At 41.6% G+C, this 18,372-nt stretch overlaps 1 long non-coding RNA gene across 1 annotated transcript in view; it reads left to right on the top strand.

The window, feature by feature from the left end:
* LOC113897348 overlaps positions 1 to 13,618 on the top strand; it is a 35,585-nt gene extending 21,967 nt beyond the window's left edge. Inside the window, exon 4 of the long non-coding RNA XR_003512330.1 lies at positions 13,485 to 13,618. This is a non-coding gene — a long non-coding RNA (uncharacterized LOC113897348). The remainder of the gene's footprint in view (positions 1 to 13,484) is intronic.
* The last annotated feature ends 4,754 nt before the right edge of the window (positions 13,619 to 18,372 follow it).

Raw genomic sequence — 18,372 nt, forward strand, 5'->3', positions numbered from 1 at the left:
TTGCTACTCTGAAAATCTAGCTGAAGAAATGCGGCAGAGGGCGGGTCCTGAGAGCCCACTGCAGCCTTACAGCTTTGGAAACGTGGAGATGTCCTGATCAGGTACAAGCCCCATCGGGGTGGCTGGAGACTTGGGTGGGAGACTCAGCTCCACTACTTCCAACTGTGTGATCCAGGCAGATCCCCTTTACTTTCTGAGCCTCTGTGTCCTGTTCATCGAAGTGGGAACACATTTGTTCTGCTTCCCAGGGTAATTCTGATGCTAAGATGGTAAAATATGAAGGCGCACTGATTCAGCAAGCTCTAAACCAAGGGTCACATGTGCAGATGCCTTCAAGGACACTCAGGTAAGCGAATTTGTGAAGTGGCCAGCTTAACATACTAGGGAATGGTGGAGACACTGACCTAACAAACACTCCTGGAAGCCAAATTTGGCCCTGAATCACCAGGTTGTGATCTTGCTCCAAACAGAAATAAGGATACTTAGAACAAAGCAGCTCTCAAAACTGATGTAAAATAAAATTCTTATTTATTTATTTATTTTCTTTGCCCTATTATGGGTTCATTTGTGTCATCTTCTCTCAATAAATAAATTAATTAATAGTAAGTGGAAGTCCTGGGACTTTCCTGGTGGTCCAGTAGTTAAGAATCTGCCTTGTAGTGCAAAGGACACAAGTTTGATCCCTGGTCAGGGAACTAAGATCCCACATGCCTCAGAGCAATTAAGCCCACACATCACAACTAGAGAGTCTGTGCACCACAGTGAAAAAGCCCGTATGCTGAAACTAAGACCCGATGCAGCCAAATAAAGAAGTAAATAATTTTTTTTTAAGTAAGTGGAATTCCTAACCCCAAGAATGTGACCTTATTTGGAAATAGGGTCATTGCAGATGTAATTACTTAAGATGAGTTCATACTGGAGTAAGATTGGCCACTAATCTGACTGGTGTCCTTAGAAGGAGGCAGTCACGTGAAGACAGAAAGACTCAGGGAGAAGCCCACTTTAAGATGCAGGCAGAGAGGGTAGCGATGCACCCAACTATGAGCCAAGGAGTGCCAGGATTGCAGGCCAGTGGGGGAAACAAGGGAATAAATTCTCACTCAGAACCTCAAAGGGAGCTAATCTCACCCTCACCTTGATTCCACACTTCTAGCCTCCAGAACTGTGAGAAAATAGATTTCTTCTGTTCTAACTCACCTGGTTTGTGAGACGTTGTTATGGCAACCTGAGGAAACAAATACACTCCCCTAGACGGAACTATATTTTATAAGAGGTCTAAATTTCTGATTTTCGTCGCGAGTCAGTGACTCTCCCAGCTTAAGCGCTCACAGGGTCAAGGCCTAGGGTGAGGTGTGGCAGGTGTGGCAGGGCCCCCCGCTTCCGGGGGCAATCAGTCTCCAGTTCCTGCAAGGGCTGATCCTAACGGCAGGTGCCTGCTTAAGAGGTGGGCACCTCTGGCTATGCCAGACTGTGTGACAGTAGTCCTGCTGGAATCCTTGATCTAAAGTCTTTGAATGGTGCTGTGAAGCTGGCTTCCCAGGTGGCATTAGTAGTAAAGAACCTGCCTGACGATATACAGAAGATGTAAGAGACTCCGATTTGATCCCCAGGTCACAGGTTAAATCCCTGGGTCGGGAAGATCTTCTGGAGGAGGGCATGGCAGCCCACTTCAGTATTCTTGCCTGGAGAATCCCATGGACAGAGGCGCCTATCGGGCTATAGTCCCTGGGGTCACAAAGAGTCGGACATGAATGAAGTGACTTAGCACACTTGCACTCCTCTAAGGCCTACATATCCGCCCCCCCAACCCCCAACCCTTCACCTCTCCCTATTAAGATGGCATTTAATCCTGAATTCTTAAGCCACCTTAGGAAATTTTATTTATTTTTTCCCTGGGTATCTCCCATGTATGTATGAGAGAGACAGATTAACAAACTTCTGTTTGCTTTGCTCTTGTTAATCTGTGTTCTATTACGAGTCTCAGACAGGAATTCAGAAGGGTACAGAGAAAATTATTTTCCCTCTTCTACAGTTTCTGAGGATGAGAAGGGACCACTGAGCCACCCTCCTCAGATGGAATCCTAGGAAAATTGGCAGAAGGGTAAGACTTCATCCCAAAGTCGGTGCTCCTGGAACTCTCTGTATGGCTCAGTTAAGAGAGAAAGGCAAAATTTTATGCGAGCCCTTCCTTTCTAATTTCAAATTAGCAGGAGAAAAACACTACTGAAGTTCTTTGGGCCTTCCCTGGTTGCCCAGTGGTTAAGACTCCTCTTTGCAACACAGGGGACTCAGGTTTGAACCCTAGTAAGGGAACTAGAGCTCACATACCACAGCTAAAGATCCTGTGTTCCTCAACTAAGATCCAGCGTAGCCCCCCCAAAAAAGAATTCATTCTCTGAATTGTGACTCTTACGAATTTTATTTTTGGGGTACACTTTGATCAGAAAGATCCCCTGGAGGAGGGCATGGCAACCTATTCCAGTATTTTCTTGCCTGGAAAATTCCATGATAGAGGAGCCTGGCAGGCTACAGTCCATGGGGTTGCAAAAAGTCGGACATGACTGAACAACTAACACAACACTTTGGTTATCTATCCTTTCCCTCCCAGAAACAGCTATTACTTTTTTATTTGTCTCATGTTGTGTCCTGACACCTCAGCTTGAAGGCAGGCTATTGGTTCTTGTGTGTACAGGTGGCTCAACCATCAGGTTGGGGGGCCCCAAGAATGTAGCCAGACGGGAATGTGGGCCGCACCCCATGTGCAGCTCTCCTGCTGACTGTTGCCGCTTGCAGGGGAGTTAGGCCTTTTTTTCTTTCCGTGATCTTTGTATTTCTGGGTCTTAGGAGAGTTGCACCTTTTGTACCCTTTTTCAGGACAGCTCTGTGTCCATAGTGAAGTCATGAAAGGTCTGGTTTCAAGTCACTTGGTAGTTATACCTTGGTTTGAAAGAAAAGGCAAAGAGATAATTTTTAAAAAGCAACTCAATATTGCCAGAAATATTTACTGTTTGTACTTGCTGAAATATGATAAAATAAGATATTGAAAGAATTTTTTAAAAAAGAACTCTATGGTTAGAAGGTGCTTCCCAGGTGGCTCAGTGGTAAAGGAATCCACCTGCCAAGGCATGAGATGTGGGTTCAGTCCCTGGGTAGGGAAGATCCCCTAGAGAAGGAAATGGCAACTCTTGCCTGGGAAATCAATCCCATGGACAGAAGAGCCTGGTGGGCTACAGTCCATGGGGTCACAAAGAGTCAGACACGCCTTAGCAACTAAACAATGGTCAGAAGATGCCCTTCCTAATTGGAAGCTGATATTCAGACTTTAAAGAAGTTTGTTTGTTTGTTTGTTTTAAGACTTCTCTGTCCTCTCTATTTGACAGTGTTCCTCCCGGGACTTTCCAGTCAACTGAAACCCTCTTCTCAAAGCTGTGCTGATTACATTCTCCACCAATTTTGTCCACTTCCTTTTTTTTTAATTAAATTTTTATTTATTTCTTTATTTATTTTTGGCTGCACTGGCTCTTCATTGCTGTGTGCCAGCTTTCTCTAGTTTCAAAGAGCAGGGGCTACTCTCTAGTTGCAGTGCGCAGGCTTCTCATTTCAGTGGCTCCTCTGGTTGCAGAGCACAGGCTCTAGGTGCACAGGCTTCGGTAGTTGTGGTACATGGGCTCAGTAGTTGCGGTACACGGGCTCAGTAGTTGTGACATGTGGACTTAGTTGACTTGCAGCACTTGGGATCTTAGTACCCGTACCAGGGGTTGAACCTGTGTCTCCTGCACTGGTAGCAGATTCTGAGCCAGTGGGCCACCAGGGAAATCCCTCCACTTCCTTTTTGTCAGCATGATTTTACTGCAGATAATTTGAAACTTCATTGGGAAAACTTAGCATCTCACCAAACTGACTCCTCTAAGACCCTTTCCTTTCCATGTTCTCTGCTCCTCCTTCCTCCTTTTGCCACCTTGCATCTTCCGTTCAGCTCCCTTGAATCCTATACAAAGCCCCATCAACTCCTACCTCCTCCAGCCTTCTGTCCACCCTACCAGACCTTTTTCTTCCCACTTTGGCCCCTCAACTCCCTACAGACCCTTGAACTTAAGGTCCCTTACCCCACATCAGGGGCTTTCAAGGGGTTCAAACACCCCTCAAAGCAACTACGGAAAAGGAACTAGGAGCTTTTGGAATCTGAGAAAGTGAAATCTCTTAAAAGTCTTCTCCTTGAATACAAGTGAAAACCTTAGCCAAGTAGTGGGTAATCAACTTATTAATCTGCCAGAAACACAATTTGGATCCAACTATTCTTTTGTGAATTAATATACCTAACATATGGCTAAAATTTTTAAATAAAAGCTGTAAGATTTCAGTTTGTATTTGTCTTGTGTAGGGGACTGGAATGCAAAAGGAGGAAGTCAAGAAACACCTGGAGTAACAGGCAAATTTGGCCTTGGAATACGGAATGAAGCAGGGCAAAGACTAATAGAGTTTTGCCAAGAAAATGCACTGGTCATAACAAACACCCTCTTCCAACAACACAAGAGAAGACTCTATACATGGACATCACCAGATGGTCAACACCGAAATCAGATTGATTATATTCTTTTCAGCCAAAGATGGAGAAGCTCTATACAGTCAGCAAAAACAAGACCAGGAGCTGACTGTGGCTCAGACCATGAACTCCTTATTGCCAAATTCAGACTTAAATTGAAGAAAGTAGGGAAAACCACTATACCATTCAGGTATGACCTAAATCAAATCCCTTATGATTATACAGTGGATGTGAGAAATAGATTTAAGGGCCTAGATCTGATAGATAGAGTGCCTGATGAACTATGGAATGAGGTTTGTAACATTGTCCAGGAGACAGGGATCAAGACCATCCCCATGGAAAAGAAATGCAAAAAAGCAAAATGGCTGTCTGGGGAGGCCTTACAAATAGCTGTGAAAAGAAGAGAAGCGAAAAGCAAAGGAGAAAAGGAAAGATATAAACATCTGAATGCAGAGTTCCAAAGAATAGCAAGAAGAGATAAGACAGCCTTCTTCAGTGATCAAGGCAAAGAAATAGAGGAAGACAACAGAATGGGAAGACTAGAGATCTCTTCAAGAAAATCAGAGATACCAAGGGAATATTTCATGCAAAGATGGGCTCAATAAAGGACAGAAATGGTATGGACCTAACAGAAGCAGAAGATATTAAGAAGAGATGGCAAGAATACACAGAAGAACTGTACAAAAAAGATCTTCACGACCCAGATAATCACGATGGTGTGATCACTGACCTAGAGCCAGACATCCTGGAATGTGAAGTCAAGTGGGCCTTAGAAAGCATCACTACGAGCAAAGCTAGTGGAGGTGATAGAATTCCAGTGGAGCTATTCCAAATCCTGAAAGATGATGCTGTGCAAGTGCTGCACTCAATATGCCAGCAAATTTGGAAAACTCAGCAGTGGCCACAGGACTGGAAAAGATCAGTTTGCATTCCAATCCCAAAGAAAGGCAATGCCAAAGAATGCTCAAACTACTGCACAATTGCACTCATCTCACATGCTAGTAAAGTAATGCTCAAAATTCTCCAAGGCAGGCTTCAGCAATATGTGAACCGTGAACTTCCTGATGTTCAAGCTCGTTTTAGAAAAGACAGAGGAACCAGAGATCAAATTGCCAACATCCGCTGGATCATGGAAAAAGCAAGAGAGTTCCAGAAAAACATCTATTTCTGCTTTATTGACTATACCAAAGCCTTTGACTGTGCGGATCACAATAAACTGTGGGAAATTCTGAAAGAGATGGGAATACCAGACCACCTGAGCTGCCTCTTGAGAAATTTGTATGCAGGTCAGGAAGCAACAGTTAGAACTGGACATGGAACAACAGACTGGTTCCAAATAGGAAAAGGAGTACGTCAAGGCTGTATATTGTCACCCTGTTTATTTAACTTCTATGCAGAATACATCATGAGAAACGCTGGACTGGAAGAAACACAAGCTGGAATCAAGATTGCCGGGAGAAATATCGATAACCTCAGATATGCAGATGACACCACCCTTATGGCAGAAAGTGAAGAGAAACTAAAAAGCCTCTTGATGAAGGTGAAAGTGGAGAGTGAAAAGTTGGCTTAAAGCTCAACATTCAGAAAACGAAGATCATGGCATCCCATCACTTCATGGGAAATAGATGGGGAAACAGTGGAAACAGTGTCAGACTTTATTATTCTGGGCTCCAAAATCACTGCAGATGGTGACTGCAGCCATGAAATTAAAAGACGCTTACTCCTTGGAAGGAAAGTTATGACCAACCTAGATAGCATGGAGAAGGCAATGGCACCCCACTCCAGTACTTTTGCCTGGAGAATCCCATGGATGGAGGAGCCTGGTAGGCTGCAGTCCATGGGGTCGCTAAGAGTCGGACACGACTGAGCGACTTCACTTTCACTCTTCACTTTCATGCATTGGTGAAGGAAATGGCAACCCACTCCAGTGTTCTTGCCTGGAGAATCCCAGGAATGGGGGAGCCTGGTAGGCTGCTGTCTATGGGGTCGCACAGAGTCGGACACGACTGAAGTGTCTTAGTAGTAGTAGTAGATAGCATATTCAAAAGCAGAGATGTTACTTTGCCAACAAAGGTCTGGCTAGTCAAGGCTATGGTTTTTCCTGTGGTCATGTATGGATGTGAGAGTTGGACTGTGAAGAAGGCTGAGCACTGAAGAATTGATGCTTTTGAACTGTGGTGTTGGAGAAGACTCTTGAGAGTCCCTTGGACTGCAAGGAGATCCAACCAGTCCATTCTGAAGGAGATCAGCCCTGGGATTTCTTTGGAAGGAATGATGCTAAAGCTGAAACTCCAGTACTTTGGCCACCTCATGTGAAGAGTTGACTCATTGGAAAAGACTCTGATGCTGGGAGGGATTGGGGGCAGGAGGAGAAAGGGACGACAGAGGATGAGATGGCTGGATGGCATCACTGACTCGATGGATGTGAGTCTGAGTGAACTCCAGGAGTTGGTGATGGACAGAGAGGCCTGGCGTGCTGCGATTCATGGGGTCGCAAAGAGTCGGACATGACTGAGCGACTGATCTGATCTGATCTGATCTGTGTGTTTATGTATGCCTATACTGCTTAGTCAGTAAGTTGCATCCCACTCTTTGCAACCCTATGGACTATAGCCCATGAGGCTTCTCTGTCCCTGGGATTTCCCAGGCAAGAATACTGGAGTGAATCGCCATGTCCTCCTGCAGGGTATCTTCCCAACCCAGGGATCAAACCCACATCTCCTGCATTGGCAGGCAGATTCTTTACCACTGAGCCACCAGGGCAGCCCCAATTTGTAAAAGAACTGTATTTAATTGGCTTAAAGGAAAATAAATACTTATATAAATTAAGTATTCTCTCAGAGAAATATAGAAACTAACCCCAATGTTTTTCAAGCTCACGTGACAGGTAATCTTTGGCAAATAAGAATATCACTGGTTTAGTGAAACAAAAATAGGCATGTCTTTAGGGTTGTTAGTATCAGATATTATACATATATACAACTTTAGTTCTACCTGGGTTTACTAGTCAGGAAGAAACATAATTTAAAATAATTTAACTTGTATAATATCTCATGAAATTGTCACCACTTATCCAAACATAATTGTTAAGAACAAAGGAATTAACTAAATGTAGATGAAATAAAGTTTATAAATGAACTTTTCAGACTTCCTTGGTACAGTAGATAAGAATCTGCTTGCCAGTGCAGGGGACACAGGTTTGATCCCTGGCCTGGAAAGATTCCACATGCCTCGGAGCAACTAAGACCATGCACCACAACCACTGAGCCCACGCTCTACAGCCCAGAAGCCCCAGCTACTAAGCCCATGTGCTGTAACTTCTGAAGCCCAGGCACCTAGCGCCCGTGCTCCGCAACAACAGAAGTTACCGCAATGAGAAGCCTGGCACAACACACCGAAGAGTAGACCCTGCTCATTGAAACTAGAGAAAGCCATCATGCAGCAACAAAGACCCAGCACAGCCAAAAATTTTTTAAATAAATAAATTTTTAAAAATAAATTATAAATGAACTTTTCAACAATTATGTTTTATAAAATATAAAGTAGTTTATAATAGTTTCCAAAATCTTTTTGGTCCCTTGAAATGTCCACTGAATATCTAGATAATTTCTAAATAATATTCTGAAACTTTGCTAAACATAAGTGTAGCTTTTACATCCTTAAAGTGTCCGGTTCAGGTTAAGGAAGCTGAACTAACTGTTGCAATGGATGATGGAAAACATACAACAAGATGTCAAGAAATCCAAAGCAATATGGATGAAGTCTTTTATAGCATCCTGCAGTACACTGCCAAACATGATTTTAAATCTCAAGTATGCTATTGAAATAGAGAATAAATGAGTGCTTTCTTGCTATATAAATAAAATGCTTGATTTTACAGATAGAAAACAAGAAAGTCTAATTTGGCTCACTTTTGGTCTCTAATTATAGAGAGAAAAAAAATTGGTTCTAGTAGTAAGCATCCTTTTGCTCCATTAAAAAGTGTACAACGTGGAAGCCTATGATTCTGGATATTATGAAATGACATAGTCACAAGTTCGCCACCTCTAGAGTGTTGGTGTGACAGTTCCAATTGCTTTTCTTAGTTTTTACTAGAAATTAAGGTCTCTAAGAGTTAAAAATTCTAATGCATATTATTAAAAGCAGTAGGAAAAAAACTATGCCAAGTATACAAGGCATGTAGGGTATGATTTTAAGTAATAAAAAGTATGAGGTATGGAGACATATTTTTGTTAAGAAAAAAATGAGAGTGATTTTGTCCTAAAATAGAATAGCTGGTTGTTCCAGAATGAGAAAGACAAGAATAAAGGACAAAGGGGAGAGGTGGAATTGGAGGAAAGTAATCAGAAGGTATGCTTCCCTGGTGGCTCAGAGGTTAAAGTGTCTGCCTGCAATGCGGGAGACCCAGTTTCGATCCCTGGTTTGGGAAGATCCCCTGGAGATGGAAATGGCAACCCACTCCAGTATTCTTGCCTGGAGAATCCCATGGAGGGAGGAGCCTGGTAGGCTACAGTCCACGGGATTGCAAAGAGTCGGACACAACTGAGCTACTTCACTTTCAATCAGAAGGTATAAACTTCCAATTATAAGAGAAACAAATACTAGAGATGTAATGCACAACATAATCAATATAATTAACACTGCTGTAATTATGTGTGAACATTGTTAAGGAAATAATTTCTTATGATTCATGTTGTTTTATCAGATCTTTGATTACTTAAGGAAATAAGTCTTCTCCAGTTACTGTGTTATCACTTATTTGTGGAATCTAAAAAATAAACTACTGAATACAACAAAAAAAGAAACAGGCTCACACATTAGAGACCAAACCAGTGGGGTTAGGGAAAGGGGGACAGAACATGATAGGGGTAGAGGGTTAAGAGGTACAAACTACTATATGTAAAATGTTACAACGATACATCGTATAGCATAGGAAATATGGCCAATATTTTAAAATAATTGTAAATGGAGTATAACCTTTAAAATTTGTGAATTACTATGTTTTACACATGAAATTTACATAATATTGTAAATCAGCTATGCCTCAACACAAGTAAAAGGAAAAGAAAAGCAAATCTTCTATGTTGAAAGAGCTAAATTTCTTTTTACTACTATGTAATTTCCATATTTGCCTTTGAGAGCTTTGTCATTTTGGTTAAATGGATAACTAAGTGTTATTTCACAGTGACCTATGCTACTGTTTAACCAAGTGTTCTGAAATCTTTTGATATATTTGAAAAACTTATTTTTGTAATTCAGTCACTAAGTTGTGTCTGACTTTTTGCAACCCTTGAACTTCAGCACATCAGGCTTCCCTGTCCTTCACTGTCTCCCAGAGTTGGCTCAAATTCATGTCCACTAAGTTGGTAATGCTATCTAACCATCTCATTTTCTGCTGCCCAATTCTTCTTTTGCCTTCAATCTTTCCCACCATCAGGGTCTTTTCCAATGAGTCAGCTCTTCAAACCCAAAGTATTGGAACTTCAACTTCAGCACCAATCCTTTCAATGAATATTTAGTGTAGATTTCCTTTAGGATTGACTGCTTTGATCTCCTTGCAGTCCAGGGGACCCAAGAGTCTTCTCCACAATTCAAAGTTATCAGTTCTTCAGTGCTCAGCCTTCTTTATGGTCCAACTCTCACATCTATATATGACTCCTGGAAAAACCATAGCTTTGACTATACAGACTTTCGTCATTAAAGTGAGGTCTTTGCTTTTTAATATGCTGTCCAGGTTGGTCATAGCTCTCCTTCCAAGGAGCAAGTGTCTTTTAATTTCATGGCTGCTGTCACCATATGCAGTGATTTTGAAGCCCAAGGAAATAAAATATGTCACTGTTTTGACTTTTTCCCCATCTATTTGCCATGAAGTGATGAAACTGGATGCCATGATCTTAGTTTTTTAAATTTTGAGTTTTAAGTTAGCTTTTTCACTCTCCTCTTTCACCTTCATCAAGAGGCTCTTTAGTTCTTCTTCGTTTTCTGCCATTAGAATGGTATCATCTGCATATCTGAGGTTGTTGATATTTCTCCCAGCAATATTGATTCTAGCTTGTGATTCATCCAGCCCAGCATTTTGCATGATGTACTCTGCATATAAGTTAAAATGCAGCCTTGTATTGGGAAATACTCCTTTTCCAATTTGGAACCAGTCTGTTGTTCCATCTAACTGTTGCTTCTTGACCTACATACAGGTTTCTCAGAGGCAGGTAAGGTGGCCTGGTAGTCCCATCTCGTTAAGAATTTCCCACAGTTTGTTGTGATCCACACAATCAAATGCTTTAGTTAGTCAATGATGCGTAATTAGATGTTTTTCAGAAATTCCCTTGCTTTCTCTATGATCCAACAGATGTTGGCAATTTGATCTCTGGTTCCTCTCCCTTTTCTAAACTCAGCCTGCACATCTGGAAGTTCTCGGTTCACATGCTGCTGAAGTCTAGCTTGAAGGATTTTGAGCATAATATTACTAGCCAGTGAAATGAGTGCAACTGTATAGTAGCTTGTACGTTCTTTGGCACTGCCCTTCTTTGGGATTGGAATGAAAACTGACCTTTTCCAGTGCACTAGCCTTGTTTGTAGTAATGCTTTCTAAGACCCACTTGACTTCAGATTACAGGATGTCTGGCTCTAGGTGAGTGACCACACCATCATGATTATCTGGGTCATTTTTGTACAGTTTCTCTGTGTATTCTTGCTGCCTCTTTTTAATCTCTTAAAAAGTTTGGAAAACTTACCAAAAATCAAATTCTAAATGAAGTCTTTTTGACCTTGAACTAACTTTGGGATTTCCCAGAGGGCCCCTGATTATTTAACTTATATGCAGAGTACATCATGTGAAATGCTGGACTGGGTGAAGCACAATCTAGAATCAAGATTGCAGGGAGAAATAGCAGTAACTTCAGATACACAAATGACACCACCCTAATGGCAGAAAGTGAAGAGGAATTAAAGAGCCTCTTGATGAAGGTGAAAGAAGAAAGTAAAAAAGCTGGCTTAAAACTCAACATTCAAAAAACTAAGATCATGGCATCGGGTTCCATCACTCCATTGCAAGTAGATGGAGAAACGATGGAAACAGTGACTTAATTTTCTTGGGCTCCAAAATCACTACGGACAGTAACTGCTACTATGAAATTAAAAGATGCTTACTCCTTAGAAGAAAAGCTATGACAGACCTAGTCAATGTATTGAAAAGCACAGACATTACTTTGCCAACAAAGGTCCATATAGTCAAAGCTATGGTTTTTCCTGTAGTACATGTACAGATGTGAGAGCAGGACAATAAAAAAGGCTGAGTGCCAAAGAATCAATGCCTTTGAACTGTGATGCTAGAGAAGACTCTTGAGAGTTCCTTGGACTGCAAGGAAATCAAACCAATCAATCCTAAAGGAAATCAGCCCTGAATATTCATTGGAAGGACAGGTGGTGAAGCTGAAGCTCCAATACTTTGTCCACCAGGTGTGAAGAGCCAAGTCATTAGAAAAGACCCTGATGCTGGGAAAGATTAAAGGCAGGAGGAGAAGGGGACAACAGAGGGTGAGCTGGTAGGATGGCATCACCAACTCAATGAACATGAGTTTAAGCAAACTCTGAGAGATAGTGAAGGACAGAGAAGCCTGGCGTTCTGCAGTCTGTGGGGTTACAAAGAGTCAGGCACGACTGAGTGACTTAACAACTAAAGGGCTGGGGCTGGAACTTTTCAAAAGATTGTTCTCTCTCCTTATAAAAAGGAGATGTTAAGCTAATTAGGCTTATGCCCTATGTTAATTTACATGGGAAATATTGTCAAGTAAAAAGTAATGTTTAACTCTGAAAGAGACTCACAGTCTTAGATAATGAACTTATGATGGCTGGGGGGGAAGATGGGGTGAAGGGATAGCTAGGGAGTCTGGGATGGACATGTACACACTGCTATATTTAAAATAGATAACCAACAAGGACCTATTGTATAGTATAGCACCTAGAAGCTCTCTGCTCAGCGTTATGTGGCAGTCTAGATGGGAGGGGAATTTGGGGGAGAATAGAGAAGGAAATGGCAACCCACTCTAGTATTCTTGCCTGGAGAATCCCATGGTCAGAAGAGCCTAGTGGGGTGCTGTCCATAAGGTCATACAGTCAGACACAACTGAAACGACTTAGAATGAACACATGCATTGGAGAAGGAAATGGCAACCCACTCCAGTGTTCTTGCCTGGAGAATCCCAGGGACGGGGGAGCCTGGTGGGCTGCCGTCTATGGGGTTGCACAGAGTCGGACATGACTGAAGTGACTTAGCAGCAGCAGCAGGATACGTGTATATGTATCCTTTTACTGTTCATCTGAAACTCACAACATTGTTAATTGGCTATATGCCAATAAAAAATAGAGTTCTTCTCTTTTTTTAAGGAAGTAACGTTTAACCTTCCTGTTATATTTGTAAGGATGTATATTATTAGTGTGTGTTCCAGAAAGTATATGAAATTCCTAGAATCTGATACATCCTCATACAATGTTATCAGTCATAATTCTAGTTATTATCCTAAACTGTTGTACAACACAGAAATAACCAAATTTCCTTGTCAGTTGTGCTTAAATGAACTTTCATCAAGTTTTTAACCATGGTCGTTTTGTCAGTCACAGACAGTTATTGTTTTACTCTGCTGTTTCCTGAAGGCTTTTGCAAGTACCTATGATGCAAAAACTCTTTGTCTTCAGATTCATGGAAAGGACTCTGATATCTGATAAGATATCAGTTTCCAATAACTTTAAGATCATATCATTAAACTGGGTAAGAATTTCCAAAGCTGTAATGGAAAAACAGAATGATTCATAAAACTGGTAGCTCAAGATCAAGCAAAATAAGATTTAATCATACGGAACTGAATAAACTGATGAGCACACCTACAGTTTGTATTACTTTTTGTTTGAAATTTTGCTAGTTCTTTCATGCTTTGTTTTCTAGATTTAAGAAAGCTTTTAATCCACGCACATATGGACGCCTTATCTTTGAAGGAGGCAGGAGTATACAATGGATTAAAGACAATCTCTTTAACAAGTGGTGCTGGGAAAACTGGTCAACCACTTGCAAAAGAATGAAACTAGAACACTTTCTAACACCATACACAAAAATAAACTCAAAATGGATTAAAGATCTAAACGTAAGACCAGAAACTATAAAACTCCTAGAGGAGAACTTAGGTAAAACACTCTCCGACATACATCACAGCAGGAGCCTCTATGACCCACCTCCCAGAATATTGGAAATAAAAGCAAAAATAAACAAATGGACCTAATTAAACTTAAAAGCTTCTGCACAACAAAGGAAACTATAAGCAAGGTGAAAAGACAGACTTCAGAATGGGAGAAAAATAATAGCAAATGAAGCAACTGACAAACAACTAATCTCAAAAATATACAAGCAACTCCTACAGCTCAATTCCAGAAAAATAAATGACCCAATCAAAAAATGGGCCAAAGAACTAAATAGACATTTCTCCAAAGAAGGCATACAGATGGCTAACAAACACATGAAAAGATGCTCAACATCACTCATTATCAGAGAAATGCAAATCAAAACCACTATGAGGTACCATTTCACGCCAGTCAGAATGGCTACGATCCAAAAGTCTACAAGCAATAAATGCTGGAGAGGCTGTGGAGAAAAGGGAACCCTCTTACACTGTTGGTGGGAATGCAAACTAGTACAGCCACTATGGAGAACAGTGTGGAGATTCCTTAAAAAACTGGGAATAGAACTGCCTTATGACCCAGCAATCCCACTGCTGAGCATACACACCGAGGAAACCAGAATTGAAAGAGACATGTGTACCCCAATGTTCATCACAGCACTGTTTATAATAGCCAGGACATGGAAGCAACCTAGATGTCCATCAGCAGATGAACGGATAAGAAAGCTGTGGTACATATACACAATGGAGTATTACTCAGCCATTAAAAAGAATGCATTTGAGTCAGTTCTAATGAGGTGGATGAAACTGGAGCCTATTATACAGAGTGAAGTAAGCCAGAAAGAAAAACACCAATACAGTATACTAACGCATATATATGGAATTTAGAAAGATGGTAACAATAACCCTTATACGAGACAGCAAAAGAGACACTGATGTATAGAACAGTCTTTTGGACTTTGTGGGAGAGGGAGAGGGTGGGATGATTTGGGAGAATGGCATTGAAACATGTATAATATCATACATGAAATGAGTCGCCAGTCCAGGTTCGATGCATGATACTGGATGCTTGGGGCTGGTGCACTGGGACGACCCAGAGGGATGGTATGGGGAGGGAGGTGGGAGGAGGGTTCAGGATGGGGAACACATGTATACTTGTGGCGGATTCGTTTTTCTATATGGCAAAACCAATACAATATTGTAAAGTTAAAAAATAAAATTAAATTAAAAAAAAAAAAGAAAGCTTTTTTCTCTTAAGCTATCTATGACTTACTGCAGTTTGGTATAGTATACCTTCATAAACAGAATTGAAGCATTTATCTTTTCTCCCTATCTGATCCCTCCAGAATTCATACTCTTAATGTGTATTCTTATTTTCACAGCAACATAGCTATTTGCCTAAGTTGGAGAAGAATCTGTTCTTCTTGTGACAGGACAGAGTTGGAAACAGTTATATTACTAAGGCTTGATTAGGATATCAAATTGGAGAATGATGTATGTAGAATGAGATATGACCAGACAGCTTTAAGGAAGTAAGCTTGACTTTACAGAGCCAATGCTTATTAAGCCCCTTCTAAGAAACTTCCTGGTTCCTTGACTTGAGGTTTTCCAGCCTTACCAAGTGAGTAAGGAAGATCACTTCCTACCAGTCCCAGGATTTTTTGGGGGACTTTGAGCAGAGAGGAATTAACCCAAATGTATAGATATGCATGTGAACTCTGACAATGAGTTCTTGGTTTGGCTTCCTAGCCTTGAAAGTCTTTTAAAAGTCCAATCTGAGATTCCTTATGAAAGTTCCAACAAAGCAGATTTTAAAAGCATCTACGTGGTCAATTGTTATTCTTGCTGCTCTTATGTAAATAATCAGGTCAAGTTTTGTGAGCCCAAACTTGTTTTGTGAACAAATTTGCTTTTCTGTGATTATATTTTCTAGAAATGGGAGTGATTGTACAGCAAAAGATTATTTCAGTAGAAAATTATAACACATCTTTGTGGATATGAGGTTCTAGCAAACTGGACTGGATCTTAAATTCTAGTTTTCTCTAATATCTGACTAAAATTCTCCAAACTAATGCTTGCAATTTTCTTTCACCCCTCTGAAAGTCCTAAAAACAAACCTGCCCTTTTCCCAAAGCCCTGGAAGCTGAAGCTGGATGACTTGATATAAACCTCAGAGAAATCATCACAACAGATCATGTATGGACAACCTTCATGTCTGTTGCTGTCTAGGTCGCTCAGAAAGTTCACCAGAACACCCAATGACATCATCAAAAATATTAATATTAAACTTCAAAAGGTGCTTCCAGCCCAATATATAGAAATCTTCTCAAGACTGCCCTCTGGACTCAGAAACTGACTTACAGTGTGTTCCAACCATTATTTGTTTTGGTTCCAAAGAAATGCCTCTTATCAAATGCCTGCTTACTTGTACCATATACATTCTAACTTTGGTAGGATCCCACCTGCAATATCACTTCCTGGAATGAGACACAATTGTTTCACTGACCTATTCTCAAGATTAAGAGACTGGTTCAGTGAGATCTACCAACTCAGCTTCTAGACCATGAAACTTGGGGAATTTTCAAAGGTGGGTCATGAGGGTAGCAGAATATGCCACCTCAATAGATGACTGCAGGAGTTCAAGACTGCTGCCAAGCCACTTCAGTCGTGTCCGACTCTGTGCGACCCCATGGACTGCAGCCTACCAGGCTTCTCCGTCCATGGGATTCTCCAGGCAAGAACACTGGAGTGGGTTGCCATTTCCTTCTCCAATGCATGAAAGTGGAAAGTGAAAGTGAAATCACTCAGTCGTGTCTAACTTTTAACGACCCCATGGACTGCAGCCTACCAGGCTCCTCCGTCCATGGGATTTTCTGGGCAACAGTACCGGAGTGGGGTGCCATTGCCTTCTCCAGGAGTTCAAGACATGCCATTCCAAAATATGCTGCTTTGGTGTACTAACTGTTTGGAGCTGTAGGCACTTGAAAAGTGGCAAATGCAGGTAGAGCTTTCTCTGAATCCCACTTATCTGCCTAAAGATAGATCCTCCAAAAGGAACTCATTTATCATAAATATCCTCCCTAGAGGCATCATTAACCCAGGGAGATTGACTTATCACAGGAGAAGAGGCTAGAAGTTGACACAACACGCAGACAAACTTGGTCACAAACTATCATATCTTCCATCTAGTCTTTGAAGAACCCATTCATCTTTCCTAAAAATCATTTTCTCTTCCCTGAGAGTCCTAAATGGAGAAGACAATGGCACCCCATTCCAGTACTCTTGCTTGGAAAATCCCATGGATGGAGGAGCCTGGTAGGCTGCAGTCCATGGGGTCACTAAGAGTCTGACACGACTGAGCCACTTAGCAGCAGCAGCAGCAGCAGAGAGTCCTAACATCCTCACTCTTCTTTCTCTACTAAGATGGTATTTAATCCTGAATTCTAAGCCAACTCAGAGAGTTACTAATTTTCCCTTGGACATCGCCCATATATGCACAAGGTATACATGTTAGTAGACTTCTCTTTGCTTTTCTCTTGTTAATCTGTGTTTTACTGCAGAGATCTAAGCAAAGAACTCAGAAAGGTAGAGGGGAAATTATTTTTCTTCCTTTGGAAGGCTTACAAATTGGAGTTCTCTTTCTCCCTCCTGCCTCATCCACTCCCACGCATGTGTGTGTGTGCTAAGTTGCTTCAGTTGTGTCCAACTCTTTGCAACCCTATGAACTGTGGCCTGCCAGACTCCTCTGTCCTTGGGATTCTCCAAGCAAGAATACTGGAGTGGGTTGCTGTGCCCTCCAGGGGATCTTCCCAGCTCAGGGATCAAACCCACAAATCCTGCATTGCAGGCAGATTCTTTACTGCTGAGCCACCGGGGAAGTCCTCACCCACTCCCGTCTATCAGTAAGTCAGTAAATTCTCTATCCTAGGTGCTAAGGATTAAGAATTGAATAAGATACCAAAGATGGTGGTGGGCGGAGACAGATTCATTTTTTAAAGATCAATTACCATACAGTGTGATAAGTGCTGTAAGAGAGACAATTTCAGAGGCTTCTGAGAACTTCTGAGAACACCCAGACCCCACCAGTCTGAGGAGACAGGGTAAGAAGATGGTACCTACACTGTCTCTTTAAGAACAAGGAGTAATTGTTGGACTTCCTGGTGGTCCAATGGTTATGCAAGGTTTCCATCCCTGGTTTCGGAAGATTCCACATGCCTTGGGGAAACTAAGCTCTACAACTACTGAAGCCCTCACCCTCTATGGTTTGTGCTCTACAACAAGAGAAGCCACTGCAATGAGGAGCTGGCACACTGCAATTGAAGAGTAGCCCCCGATCTCTGCAACTAGAGAAAGCCTGTACACAGAAATGAAGACCCAGCACAGCCAAAAATAAATAAATGAATAATTTTTTAAAAGGACAAATAATCATTCATTAGCCAGATGAGAAGAAGAAAGGAGGAAGCAAGAGAGGGTGAACAGATTGGATGGAAGAGGAAAAGAACTCAAGAACAACACCCAGGTTACTCGCATGGTGGGCAAATGTGGTGCAGTCACTAAGACAGAAAAGACCAGACGAGAAACAGATATAAAGGAAAACAGACTGATTCAGACTAGGACATGCTGAATCTCAGGGGCCTGCAGATATACAGGGAAAGATAACCA

Source organism: Bos indicus x Bos taurus, chromosome 8 (assembly GCF_003369695.1).
Source record: "Bos indicus x Bos taurus breed Angus x Brahman F1 hybrid chromosome 8, Bos_hybrid_MaternalHap_v2.0, whole genome shotgun sequence".
Lineage (NCBI taxonomy): Eukaryota > Metazoa > Chordata > Mammalia > Artiodactyla > Bovidae > Bos > Bos indicus x Bos taurus.